This window comes from Canis lupus, chromosome 12 (assembly GCF_003254725.2).
Source record: "Canis lupus dingo isolate Sandy chromosome 12, ASM325472v2, whole genome shotgun sequence".
Classification (NCBI taxonomy): Eukaryota; Metazoa; Chordata; class Mammalia; order Carnivora; family Canidae; genus Canis; species Canis lupus.
Window position 1 is genome coordinate 59,156,690 of NC_064254.1, and position 13,204 is coordinate 59,169,893.

The 13,204-nt window shown below is 37.3% G+C and overlaps 1 protein-coding gene and 1 long non-coding RNA gene across 2 annotated transcripts in view; one reads left to right on the forward strand and one right to left on the reverse strand.

The window, feature by feature from the left end:
- GRIK2 (glutamate ionotropic receptor kainate type subunit 2) overlaps positions 1 to 13,204 on the forward strand; it is a 1,069,280-nt gene that overhangs the window by 10,595 nt on the left and 1,045,481 nt on the right.
- LOC112658525 (uncharacterized) overlaps positions 1,791 to 13,204 on the reverse strand; it is a 35,245-nt gene continuing 23,831 nt past the window's right edge. Inside the window, exon 3 of the long non-coding RNA XR_003135757.3 lies at positions 1,791 to 4,959. This is a non-coding gene — a long non-coding RNA (uncharacterized LOC112658525). The remainder of the gene's footprint in view (positions 4,960 to 13,204) is intronic.

Sequence of the window (13,204 nt, forward strand, 5' to 3'; positions counted from 1 at the left end):
AAAGTTTTTCAGTAGATTATAATGCCAGCAATGACAATGAAGGAAAAACGAAGCGGTATAGTAACAGTTCAGTGATTTTGGGGATTGGGTAAATGTGTAAGACTTCCTTAAGAAAGAATGTAAACTACTAAGACCTCCATAAGGGAGATACCTGGGTGCCTCAGCGGTTAAGCTTGTCTACCTTCAACTCAGGGCATGATCCTGGAGTCCTAGAATTAGGTCCCACATTGGGCTCCCTGCATGGAGCCTGCTTCTCCCTCTGCCTATATCTCTGCTTCTCTCTTTCTGTGTCTCTCATGAATAAATAAATAAAATATTAAAAAAAAAAAAAAAGAGGGACGCCTGGGTGGCTCAGCGGTTGGGTGCCTGTCTTCCATTCAGGTCGTGACCCCAGGATCCAGGATCGAGTCCCGCATTGGGCTCCCTGCGTGGAGCCTGCTTCTCCCTCTACCTGTGTCTCTGCCTCTCTCTCTCACTCTGTGTCTTTCATGAATAAATAAATAAATTAAAAAAAAAAAAAGACCTCCATAAGGAACACTGAAGTTGTTAAAAATTGCCCCTATATTTTGAACATTCTTTCTTTACATGAATGTGTTAAGGAGTCATCCCTGAGGAAATAATACCATTATAGTTTAAAATGAAATTATAAGATTTAAATGTTAAGGTGCCACTTATTAATGTCGTTTCTCTTTAAAATAATTTTTAATTGAATTTTGATAGGTTTAGCTCTTCCTAATTTAGGTATGAAGTGTAATTTTTCTGTTGTTCTTTGTAAGATATAGTAGGGATATAGGACTTAAATGACAAAATAGGCTGGAGATGGAAATCCTACCTTGACAGCTTAAGCCGGACTGATATGCTTGAAGTCAATCAAATCACAGATCAGACAGGTGGTTATTATAGTCATTGGTCAGGAAGAGCAAGGTTAAGTCAGGCATAAGATTCTGACTTCATAGGTTCAAGAGGTTCAGAATGAAAGCTACCTTTAGCTAACTCTATACATTGATGTGAAGGTTCATTCATCCATTCACTTCTGAAACTGAGTGAAGGAAACCTCATTTGAAATGGAGTCAAGAGACAAAGGGGGAGCTTTCATGCCCTAGGACTCCTTGCCAATTGCAGACTCAAAAGGAGAGATATCTTGCATCCCTAACAGGAAAGAAACCAGCAGGAAGAAGAATTTCTCCAGACCCAACCACAAGTGCAGCCAATAAGAAAATATCACAACTTAGCCAGTGGGAAATCATCAGGACCCTGGACTCTCGCTTTTGTCCAGTGAATTTTCATTCACAGCAGTTCCCCAACCCCCAACTTCTTCCTTTTCTTTATAATGTTTCTCTCATTTGATCTGTGGACTTGCCAGTAGCTTGCCATAGCTTGCGTGTCCAAATAGCAATTCCTCTGCTATTACTGAATAAACACATTGCTGATAAAATAACTGGCTGTTTTCCGTGTAAGGTCAACACATTCAAGTAATATATATGTATATATACTGATCTATCTATCTATCTATCGAGAGAGAGAGAGAACCTACTATGAGTCAGCAGAGTAGCAAACAAGACAAACACTGTTGGCTTTTAACAAATGATAGCTAGCTTTCACTGCTCACCTATCTCGCTATTTGCCAAGCATTGTTTTAAGCATTTCTTCCTGGAACTCTACAAGCGTTAATTATTCTCATTTTTATTATGTAGATTTCATAGTAAGGAAAGGAGACTTAAGAGGTTGACAATCTGTATGGAAGACAATGTCTGAAGGCAATTGGGCACACCCTCTAAAGCTGAGCTTTTTTTTTTTTTTTTTTTTTTTGCTATCAAAAGGCTCTTGCCACTTGATAATGGACAGTTTCTCAGTATCTGAAAAAGTGCTTTTATCTTCTCTGGGACTTTTCAGTTTCTTTGCTGGATCCAGGAGCGCCATCTTTTGGCAAGATGTGGAATTTCTTAAGGACTTAATGCCGTAAGATCTAATGACAAAGTAGTCCAGGGTTACCTTATTCTCTTTATTAAATGGCTTATGGTCTAGGGTTATCATGTTTTCTAAACTAGGAGAAGGGACTCATTTTGGTTACAGCTCTTGTTAGTGTTTATTTTGTTATTATGCAGAAGAAAGAAAAAGAGGAAAAATTATTTTTAGTATGTTGGTACTTAAGATATATATTCATATATTCAGAGTTGCTTACAAATAAGTTCTTACTTAAAAATATGATGTTGGTGGATCCCGGGTGGCTCAGCAGTTTAGCGCCACCTTCAGCCCAGGGCGTCATCCTGGAGACCTCGGATCGAGTCCTACATCGGGCTCCCAGCATGGAGCCTACTTCCTCTGCCTATGTCTCTGCCTCTCTCTCTCTCTCTCTCTCTCTCTGTGTCTCTCATGAATAAATAAGTAAAATCTTTTTAAAAAAATGTGATATTGATTTCACCAATACCACATTTAAAATGTGTATATCTGGGTTCAATTAATAAACAAAAAGGAAAATTGTCCTAACCTGAACATAAAGTCTTAGATTTACACAACTCTGAACAGGCCTAGTTACTTAACAACCACTAATGTGAATTTTTTAAAAATAAACTCTGACATATGTGCTCCGTGGGAGAATTTTTCCTTTTAAGCTTTCACAAAGACACAGCAAGAAATTATAAATACATATATCAGCAAAACAAGATTAAGCAACACTTTTTCATTGTGTGTGTAGCACTAATTAAAGTGTTTCCTTTTATAAATGCAAAAATGGTATAATATCATCTCATAATGTAAGACCCTGGAAGTAGATGACTATATCCTAACAGTACCAAGCTTGTATGTTGAGACCACCTCCCACAGACATGAACAGTATTTACTACTAGCCACAGCTGACATCAGTCCCAAAATTCTATTTCTGTTTAGCCATCTTTTAACCTAAATGAACCAACTCAACTTGCCAGGAATTACAAACTTAAAGAACAGTATTTTAAGTAAGAACAATATTTACTAAAATTTTAATTTGATCTCTGTATTGAAGTACAGCTTTTCACATAACTAAAATGATTTTTTTTTTCTCACCATTCCTTTAAATTTTATTGGGTAGGGTACCTATTCCTGGCTCAAAACTCTGGCAGGATCTATGGATTTATTGTTGTTGTTATTGTTGACTTTATATAATATATCTCTCCATTGTCATTTTAGATCACAGACACCATCATAATTCAGTAATTAGACTGTTTAATACTAGACTGTTTAATAGACTATTTGTTACTGTGTAATAATGAAAATTCATAATTGGATTTAGTATTAATTCTTGCAATACCTTAAGCCTCCTTAGAGCTGAAAGCCTGAACTGAAAAAGTGGATTGGGCCTTCTCTCTTCTTTTTGCATTCCATGACAACATACTGCTAACGTTTCCAAGGTCACATACAGCCCTTAGGAGGTGAGAGAATGACAGAAAGTCAAGAGATATTGGACATTTCTTAACTTCACTGCAAACCCTAGTGGTTTCCTTCCCTGGGTCTAAAGGCAGGAACCTCTTGCAGATCTGGTAAATGATTAAAACAGAATCTCTCTCTTTGGAGACACCTCTGAGGACTCCTTAAATGTTCCCAATTAGATCTTTCCAACTCTGGCAATTCATTAGCTGATGCATCTTTCCTTGTTCAGGTCCTGGGAAGCCTGAAGTGCATCTATACTTCCTTTTTGAGAGGAACGCTTTACTCCTCCAGATGGCTTTTTTGGACAGAACCCAAGATGAATCCACTCTAGCTCTTTTTTTCCTTGGCTTACATTCCCTGCCCTATAGGAAGCTTTAGGAATAAAGGCTGGTCCTAAACCGACAGCACTCTCCTGGCTCGACCACCAGGGAGCCAGTCGTCCTCTTAGCCTCTATATTTTTCTGGAGCAAGGGTAGTAGAATCAGTCAACCTTAGTCAATAGTCCACTTAAGATTTTGGGGGCAGCAGGACAACACTTGTTATTTGCATTTTCCAATGGCAGAAAACACATTTCAAAGCTCTTCTATGGTCCCCTGGCAGTACTCCTCACTAGACTTGAGGTTAGAAGGTCCTATACGACTATACCTATTACCCTCAGAGGGTGGGTAATGTTAAACAATCAACTGAGTAATTTAAAAGATCAAATTGGTTTTTTGGAATGATTTATGGATCACGCAGCATCCTATCTAGCAAATAAAAAAGAGCTCCCTTGATCTGAAAAAAGGAAGGTTTTCAAAGGCAGAGAGAGAGAGTAAGAAAAGAGGATTATTGGCAAGGAATGCATTATTTTAGGCAAAGTTGCCCTCCTAAGGGGAAAGGAGGAGTCTGTCTATAGATCTTCTAGTGCTGTCAGGGAAATTCCACGTTGACTGATTAAAGATTAGATTCTAGGGGGGGGGGGTTGAAACTACAGTTAAGTATTAAGTCTTGATATGAGGCCTTAACATAACTCCATTTGGGGCCTGTGGATTTTTTTTTTTTTTTTTGACAGTGTCCATGACACAATGGCAGCTCTCCAAAGAAGCTGCTCCTTTACTTTCTCTGATCCTCTCTCTCTCTCTCTCTCTCTCTCTCTCTCTCTCTTTTTTAATATCCTTGATCTGGTTGAAGCCTCAAAGGATCATGTAAAAATATCTTAAATACATTCTTTTGTCAACCTGCATATAGAAGGGAGAATGGCTTTCCTCGGTTGAGCATTCTGTCATCTGTTGGTATTTCAACAGAAACTATGACAGTAATAAACCCTCTAAGATCCTGTTAGAAACAGAAGCACAAAGAAGTGGGACACATCATAGAACCTAGGAGTGAATAGCATTAGTACATGTTAGACTTGGGTCTAAATATTTCTTAAAATTGTGTCTTCTATGTGTCATCTCTGTTACCACCATCTTCATTCAGAACTTCATAATCTCTTGCTAGTACTGTTGCAGTCACTCGTCTCTGCCTTTTATCCCAATTAAATGTGTTCTTCATAATACCACCAGATTGGTTGACCTAAAATGCAAATGTTACCTTGTCAGTTACTTGCTTTAAATCTTTGAAAATCTCCCAATAGCATTGCCCTAGAGGCAAGCTTCTTAAATGTGAGAGTGCATACAAATGACCCTGAAATCTTGTTAAAATTAGATTTTATTTGAAGATTTGGAATGTGGCCCCCAATTCTGAATTTCTAGAAATCTCTGTGGTAATGTTGCAGCTCCGGCGGCTGCTCTAAGAACCACCATCTGAATATCTAGGGCCTAGAGAAGTTTTGGCTCCTTAGCTATGCCATTTAAAAACCTGACTGAACTTAACCTATACTCTGATTTCATCTCTTACTTCTTCCCACAACTACTAAAGTTTAGAGTTCCCAGAAAAAAAAATAATACATATATACACACACACACACACACACACACACACACACACACACACATATATACTTTTCAATGTCTGGTATCCTTTTTTTCTGTTTTGTTTTTTATTTTGTTTTTTGATATTTTACATATGGTAGTAATAACTAAGATACCCTCCTTTCAAAGGGTCCTTCTGCCCCAGAAAGCAATTCCCTACATTCACAAATTGGTTTAATTTTATACTAGTTTCCTGTGGCTGCTAATAGAAATTACCCCAAACTGGGTGATGATGGATAGATAGATAGATAGATAGATAGATAGATAGATAGATAGATAGATAAAGTATTCTCTCACAGTCCTGGAGGCCAGTGCACAAAAATCAAGGTGTCAGCAGAACTGTGCTCCCTCCCATGGCTTTAAGGAAGAATTTCTTCCTTGCCTTTTCTACTTCTGGTGGCTCTAGGATTTCCTTGGCTTGTGGGTCTAATCTGTAGTCACATTGCCTACCTCCTCCTCTTAGGTCTTAAAACTCTCTGCTTTATATTTATAAGGATGCATGTATTTTCAATTAGCCACCCCCCACCCCTGCCCTGGATAATCCAGGAAAAACTATCTCTCAAAATCTTAATCACACCTTTTGTATATAAGGTGATATGCACTCTTGTCATATAAGGCAATATTCACAGGTTCTGGGGATTAGAATGTGGACATGTCTCTTTGGTGGAGGAAGGTCACCACTTAACCCACTTTGCCTCTTTTTTAGAGCATATGGCATCATAGGAAGAATAGCTACCACTTATTTTATTATTCTTTCAGAACATTTTCCCTGATTCCTAGTATTTATTCAAATACCCTTGTGCTTACCTTTTACATATCAGATATCACACTGTACTATATATGTTAATTCTCTTTCATGTCTTGTTAGCAGGTGTACTTATATATTGTGTCATATGTAATAGGTGCTCAACAAATATAACAGAGTTTTTTCCTTAAGGGGCCTTTCTTACTGTCCATACTAGAATAGGTACTTGTACACACGTAGAGCACTAAACTTCTCCTTATTAGCACTTACCATTTTGTAATTAGGTACTTCTTTGTGTGTCTGCTCCTTCCCTAGATTATAAGCTCCATGAGGGCAGAGTTCATGTGTTTTTTGCATTGTCCTTTTCTCATTCCTGGCATAAGGCCCAGAACAGGGTATTTCTAATAAGTACTTGTTAAGTGAATGACCAGTTGAATGAACAGATCTCTGTAAGAGAAATTGATCAAGGAAGTGGTGCTCTTAAGGTTTAGTTTAATGTCAGGAGTTGTAAAGTGGTCTAGGAAAAGAGTAAGAATGTAAGAGGATTTCTTGAAAACTAATTGGACTACTACTTAAGGATAGAGTCGAAAGAAGGCATCAGGGGTAAGGATGGAGCAAGGAAGAACAGGGCCCTGATAACAGCTACTATTTATTGGAGGTTTATTATATGCCAGCCTATTAGCCATTTATTCATGTAATGAGTGTGCAACTGCATCCTCTGAGTAGCCTCTTTTCTTGCACCCAGCACATTGTGAGAACAGATTCAGCACTTTTCCTGGCATTTCCTTCAACACAAGTCCAACTTCCAAAACACTAGTTAGTAATGTAAATATTATGAATTTTTGGTGGGGAACCTATGTTGCACATAAAAAAGCAAACTTCAAGCAAGCTTCTTTAGGAGATATCTCTGTTCATCTCTTTCTTCATCAGTACAGGCTCTAGATCTTCTCTCCATTTCTCCATTTGCCTACACTGATTCCCAACTCCCTCTATTATAATGAGGCATTTTGTTGTAAAAGAAAATTAAGCAGTAAGCCTTAGTTTATTTCCTTAGACTTATATTATCTTGTTTATTTTAAACATCATAATAATCACAGGAAGTAAGATTTTGTAGAAATATAAAATGATTAAATAACTTATCCATTGTCACAAAAGTAATAAGTAGTAGTGCTAGATTCAAACTCATATCTTCTAGTGCCAAAGTTTATGATTTACTATTACTCAAATACAGTACTTTGACGTTAAATATCCATCCATTTGACGTTTGAAATATCCATCTGTACTTGGCCCCTAGACAAACATTTCCAAAGAAAGATCACCCACTGGGGATCACCTAAAAGAATTTATGGATTAGAACCTCTGGGAGTGGGGCCAGGTCCTACATTTTTAACAACCTCCCTGGCAATTCTTATGCACATTAGTGTTTAAGAGACCTCTGCACTAGACTACAACCACTTCAAGAATGAAGCCTATGGTTTATTTATCTTTGTGGTTATTTATCTTGTCATCATTGACTTGCACAGTGCCTAACTTAGAATAAATATAAGAATAAGTGTGTTGAGTTAAACCAAACTGATTAAGGGCTTCTTCTAATACTCTTCAGTGAAGACTACTTTCAGAATCTGAGATGGAAGTGAACTTTGTGTTTGTTTTAATATAGTTGTTTATTCATTCATGAGAGACACACACACACACACACACAGAGGCAGAGACACAGGCAAAGGGAGAAGCAGGCTCCATGCAGGGAGTCCAATGTGGGACTTGATCCCAGGACTCCAGGATCAGGCCCTGGGCTGAAGGCAGGCGCTAGACCACTGAGCCACCCAGGGATCCCCTAGAAGTGAACTTTGAAGTGAAGATTTAGCTGTAAGATTTAGAAGGAATCAGAACAGAAAACGTAGAGGTCATTGGACTACTTAGAAATCTAGCAGTGTATTGTGCTCACATGGTATTAAAATCTAAGTGAAACTTCAGTCAACCTCAGAGCTTAGACCTATGGTACTTACACTATTAAATGACCCTGACTCCAAAAGATTTATCCAAAGGGCACCCAGCCTCTTCTCCCAGATCTTTTCCTATTCGCAAATTACCTTCTAAGGGGACAGGTTTCTGGAAAAAACTCTGGTCACGTGTTCTGGATAAGGAAACATCAGTTTTCAGTAATTACCACCCCGTAGGAGAAAAATCAACAATAAACTGACCATCTGAGGCCTCCTAACTTGTGGAATATAAGTTATAACTTAAAAAACAACACATTTCATTGGAAAAGAACCTGAAGAACAACTAAGTGAAGCATCACAGGTTCAAGAGCTCCCACCTCCCCCGCCCTCCTCTAGCAGAACCTGACTTGCCTGAATGGAATTATGTTTCTCTGGGGTTTAGAAAGAGTATGGGAAGATCTATCAGACCTTCCCAGACAGTGATACACCATTTTGAGGTCTTTATTTTGATTCATTATTTTGCTGCTGGAGTTTAATCTTTAAGTAAATTTTCTCAAATAGGGTGAATGGATGGTGTATTTTCTGAACTTTTACATTTCCAGGATACTTCTTCAGTTGCTTTCGAATGAAAGACAACTTGTCCAGGTTTTAATATCTTTACTTAGAAAAAAATTTCTGTTTACATGAAACTTGAAGTGTTTCTTCTCTCTACTGACATTTGTTATTTAATAGAGGAAACTGAAGCAGTCTTTTGGGGAGCAAAAATTCCTGTCCCCTTCAAGGTCCTTCTATCTGAACTAGGAATCAAATTGACATGAGACAGATTAACAGGTAGAAATAAAATATAATAGCATTTATACAGGGAACCCACATAGGAAATTCCAAAGACAGTCAGGCAAAATGAGGTATATATGCCATTCTGAACTAAGGAAAAGGAGGTAGGGATCCAGGTCTTCAAAGAAAAGGAATGCAATCCTCAGGAAGGATGAAAAAAAAAAAAAAGTAGATGTTTGGTAAACAAGTGTTTTGATGGGCCTCAGAAAAAATGGGACATAGATCAAACAGGCTTTGATTTAGGTTCCTTTCTGTCTAGCATGCCTGGTTCTTACCATAGAGTAGTTATCTATGGTGATACTCTCCTCTATCTACATTCTTTTAGGCAGTTGTGGAGCCCATAAAGAGCTTTTCCTTAGTCCACTGGGTCTTGCTTACTTTTAACTCAAAATAATCTTTATGCCAAAGCAGCATATTTTGGAGGGATCAGTCTTGAACTTCTTTTTTCCTTATTTTATTTTTTATTATTTTTTAAAGATTTTATTTATTTATTTATTCATGACACACACACACACACACACACACACACACACAGAGACAGGCAGAGGTAGAAGCAGGCTCCATGCAGGAAGCCTGACGTGGGACTTGATCCCAGGACTCCAGGATCACACCCTGGGACAAAGGCAGGTGCTAAACCACTGAGCCACCCAGGGATCCCCAGTCTTGAACTTCTTTAAGTCTAATATCCTCTTTCATGGGAAGCCTTTTTTTAATATGAGGTTTATATAGGAATTTTTCTTTAATACATTTCATTCTTTAAGAAGACGTCTATCTGCAAACATCTTTGGGATTTTTCCTAGGAAAGATCTAAGCATTTCTCATCTGTATACTAACATCTTTTCTTTACTTAGGGATTCTTTCTTCAGCTATCTTTGATCATTCTTCTAATTATTCTGATATCTTATTGAAAAACCCCTAAAACTCATATATTGTGTTTTTATTTCTGTCTTCCATATCTATCAAAGTCTATGTATAGTTTTTTCCATAGATAGATACATATAGATATAGACTTATAGATATAAATATACTGCATATGGTTTGCCATCCAATAGTTTCTTTTCTGCATTGTATTGTACATGTTAATATTTCTGTCATATTATTATTTTTTAATGTCTTTTTTAAATTTATTAAAGTGTAGTTGACATTCAAAAAAATTGCACATGTTTTTAAGTATACAATTTGGTAAGTTTTGACATATGTATTCCTGTACGCCATCATCACAATCGAGATGAATAACATATCCATCACTCTCAAAAGCTTCCTTGTGCCCCCCTCTCTCTCTTCTCCCTCCTACCCTCCATACTACATCATCCCCAGGCAACCACTGACCTGTTTTCTGTTACTACCCTTAAGTTTGCCTTTCTAGAATTTTATATGAATAGAATCCTACAGTACATAGTTACTGTTAGCTTGGGGGGTTTTTTTTGGTGAGAGGTGTTGACATTTTGACCACTTTCTCTCAGTATAATTATCTGAGTTTCTTTCTTTTTTTTTAATCATTTATCTTTTTTTAATAATAAATTTATTTTTTATTGGTGTTCAATTTGCCAACATACAGAATAACACCCAGTGCTCATCCCGTCAAGTGTCCCCCTCAGTGCCCGTCACCCATTCACCCCCACCCCCCGCCCTCCTCCCCTTCCACCACCCCTAGTTCATTTCCCAGAGTTAGGAGTCTTCATGTTCTGTCTCCCTTTCTGATATTTCCTACCCATTTCTTCCCCTTCCCTTCTATTCCCTTTTCACTATTTTTTATATTCCCCAAATGAATGGGACCATGTCATATTATTTTTTTGCATTCATTTCTTATTTTACACATTTTATCTCATTCTCTGTTTCTTGTTTTATGTCACCCCGTTTATTTCTTAATAATCTGCTCTTCTTTGATATAGGTCAGGGACTTGTCAAACCAAGGATGTCAAATGCTTTTCTAAAATCACTCAGTTTTCTTTTCTTTTCTTCTTTTTTTTTTTAATCACTCAGTTTTCTTGATGAAAGTGCTGAGAAAATTCAGTGGGCAAGAGTCTTTTCAACAAATAGTGGTAGGACAATTAAATATCCACATGTAAAAGATGACCTTGAACTCCTATCCCACACCACACACAAAAAAATAATTTAGGGGTGCCTGGGTGGCTCAGTAGGTTTAGTGTCTGACTCTTGATTTTGGCTCAGGTCATACCCTCATCGTTGTGAGATCAAGCCCCATGTTAGGTTCCATGCTAGGTGTGGAATTTACTTAAGATTCTTTCTCTCCCTTTTCTTCTGCCCCTCACCCCGAATTGTGCACTCTCTGTATCTTAAAAATAATAATAATAATAAATAATACATAACAAAATAACTTAAAAAATTAAAAAATAATTTAAAGTGGATCACAGACATAACTGTAACAGCTAATGCTATAAAACTTTCAGAAGAATGAAAAAAAAAACCCTCGTGCACTTGAAAAAAAAAAAACCCTCGTGCACTTGCAAAAAAAAAACTTTCTGAAGAAAATATAGGGGAAAATCTTCATGATTTCTTAGAGGTGATAGCAAAATACAAGTTTTCTTTTGATAAAAGAAAAAATGATACATTGGACTTAATAAAAACAAAAACCTTTTGTGTTTCAAAAGATATCCTCAAGAAAATGAAAATTAAAAAAAAATCCCACAGAAACAGAGAACATAATTGCAAATCATGTGTCCAATGAGGGACTTGTGTCCAGAATAGTTAAATTCTTCCATCTCAATAATAAAAAGGTACATAATCCAATTAAAAATAGGCAAAGACCTGAATAGACATTTCTGCAAAGAAGATACACAAATGGCCAATAAGTACATAAAACAGCAATAAAATATTAGCTCTCAGGGAAATGCAAATCAAAATGACAGTTAGTTTCTCATGTACTAGAATGGACATAATAAAAAAGTCAGATAATAACAAGTGTTGGAAGATGTGAAGAAATTGGAACGTTTATACACTGTTGGTGAGAATTAAAGATGGTACAGCTGCCTTGTAAAACAGTTTGGCAATTCTTCAAGAAGCTAAGCATTGATTTAACATAGGATCTAATAGTTCTACTTTTTGGAGTCTACCTAAGAGAAATGAAAAATGAAAATGTCCATATGAAGACTTGTACATGAATGTTTATATTAACATTATTCACAATAGTTAAAAATAGAAGCAACACAAGTACACATGAACTGGATAAACAAAATACAGTACAATACTCTTCAGCAGGGATCCCTAGGTGGCGCAGCGGTTTGGTGCCTGCCTTCGGCCTAGGGCGCGATCCTGGAGACCCAGGATCGAATCCCACATCGGGCTCCCGGTGCATGGAGCCTGCTTCTCCCTCTGCCTGTGTCTCTGCCTCTCTCTCTCTCTCCCTCTGTGACTATCATAAATAAATAAAAATTAAAAAAAAATACTCTTCAGCAATAAAAAGCAACAAAAAAGAAAGAAGCACTGATATATGATATAACATGCTTGTCTAATGCTGGGGTTAGGAGGTAGAGATGGAAAATAACTGTATATGGGCATGTGATTTCTCTTAATGAGGATTTAAATGTTTTAAAATTAGATATGATAATTGTACAAGTCAGGAAATATAAAAAATTTCAATTATTTCAATAAGTGAATTTTATGATATATAAAATCTATCTCAATAAAACTTAAAATCACCCAGGGTTCTTTTTCAGTAATCTAATATTTGTTCGATCTAATGTTCTTCCTCTTTCCTGAAATCCCCCTTCATAAACACTATATTGACTTTTTCTACCCTCACCTTCAAACAAGGAGAGTTGTAGTCAACAGGCAATGTGTAAGACTTTCCATTACTCTGTATCTAGTTAAGTGCTGGTAAAATTCTCTTCTCAATTTTGCCCAGATATCAGGTTGAGGTATACAATCTCTAGTAAAACATTCAAGAGGAGATGTAGTGAATATGTTGGTGCCCCAATCAGAACTTCCTTCTTGAGAAATTAATCTGAGGATTGACAGAATAAACTGCACAATTCGAGGAAGAGAGGGGGCCCCATTGTGGAAAGTAGGTGGTATGGAGACATGGTTTAGAGGAGAAATGGATTGCAGGTGCTGCAGAGGGGAAAGAGTCCTGGTTACAGAGAGAGATGAGAAAGAGAGAAGTGCACAGGGGCTTTCCCAAAGCCATTGACTGGGAAAATGAGAGGGGCCAATTTTCATGAGTTTTTCAACCAGTGGGACTCAAAAGACTGTGGAGTTTTAGAGGTCTGTGGTGTGGTTTGTATAGAGCCCTGAGGGTGCTGCAGTCTTCCTGCAGAGAAGGCAGGCAGGTAAACTAGGGGCAGATGGTGTGATCTGAGGCTCTCCTA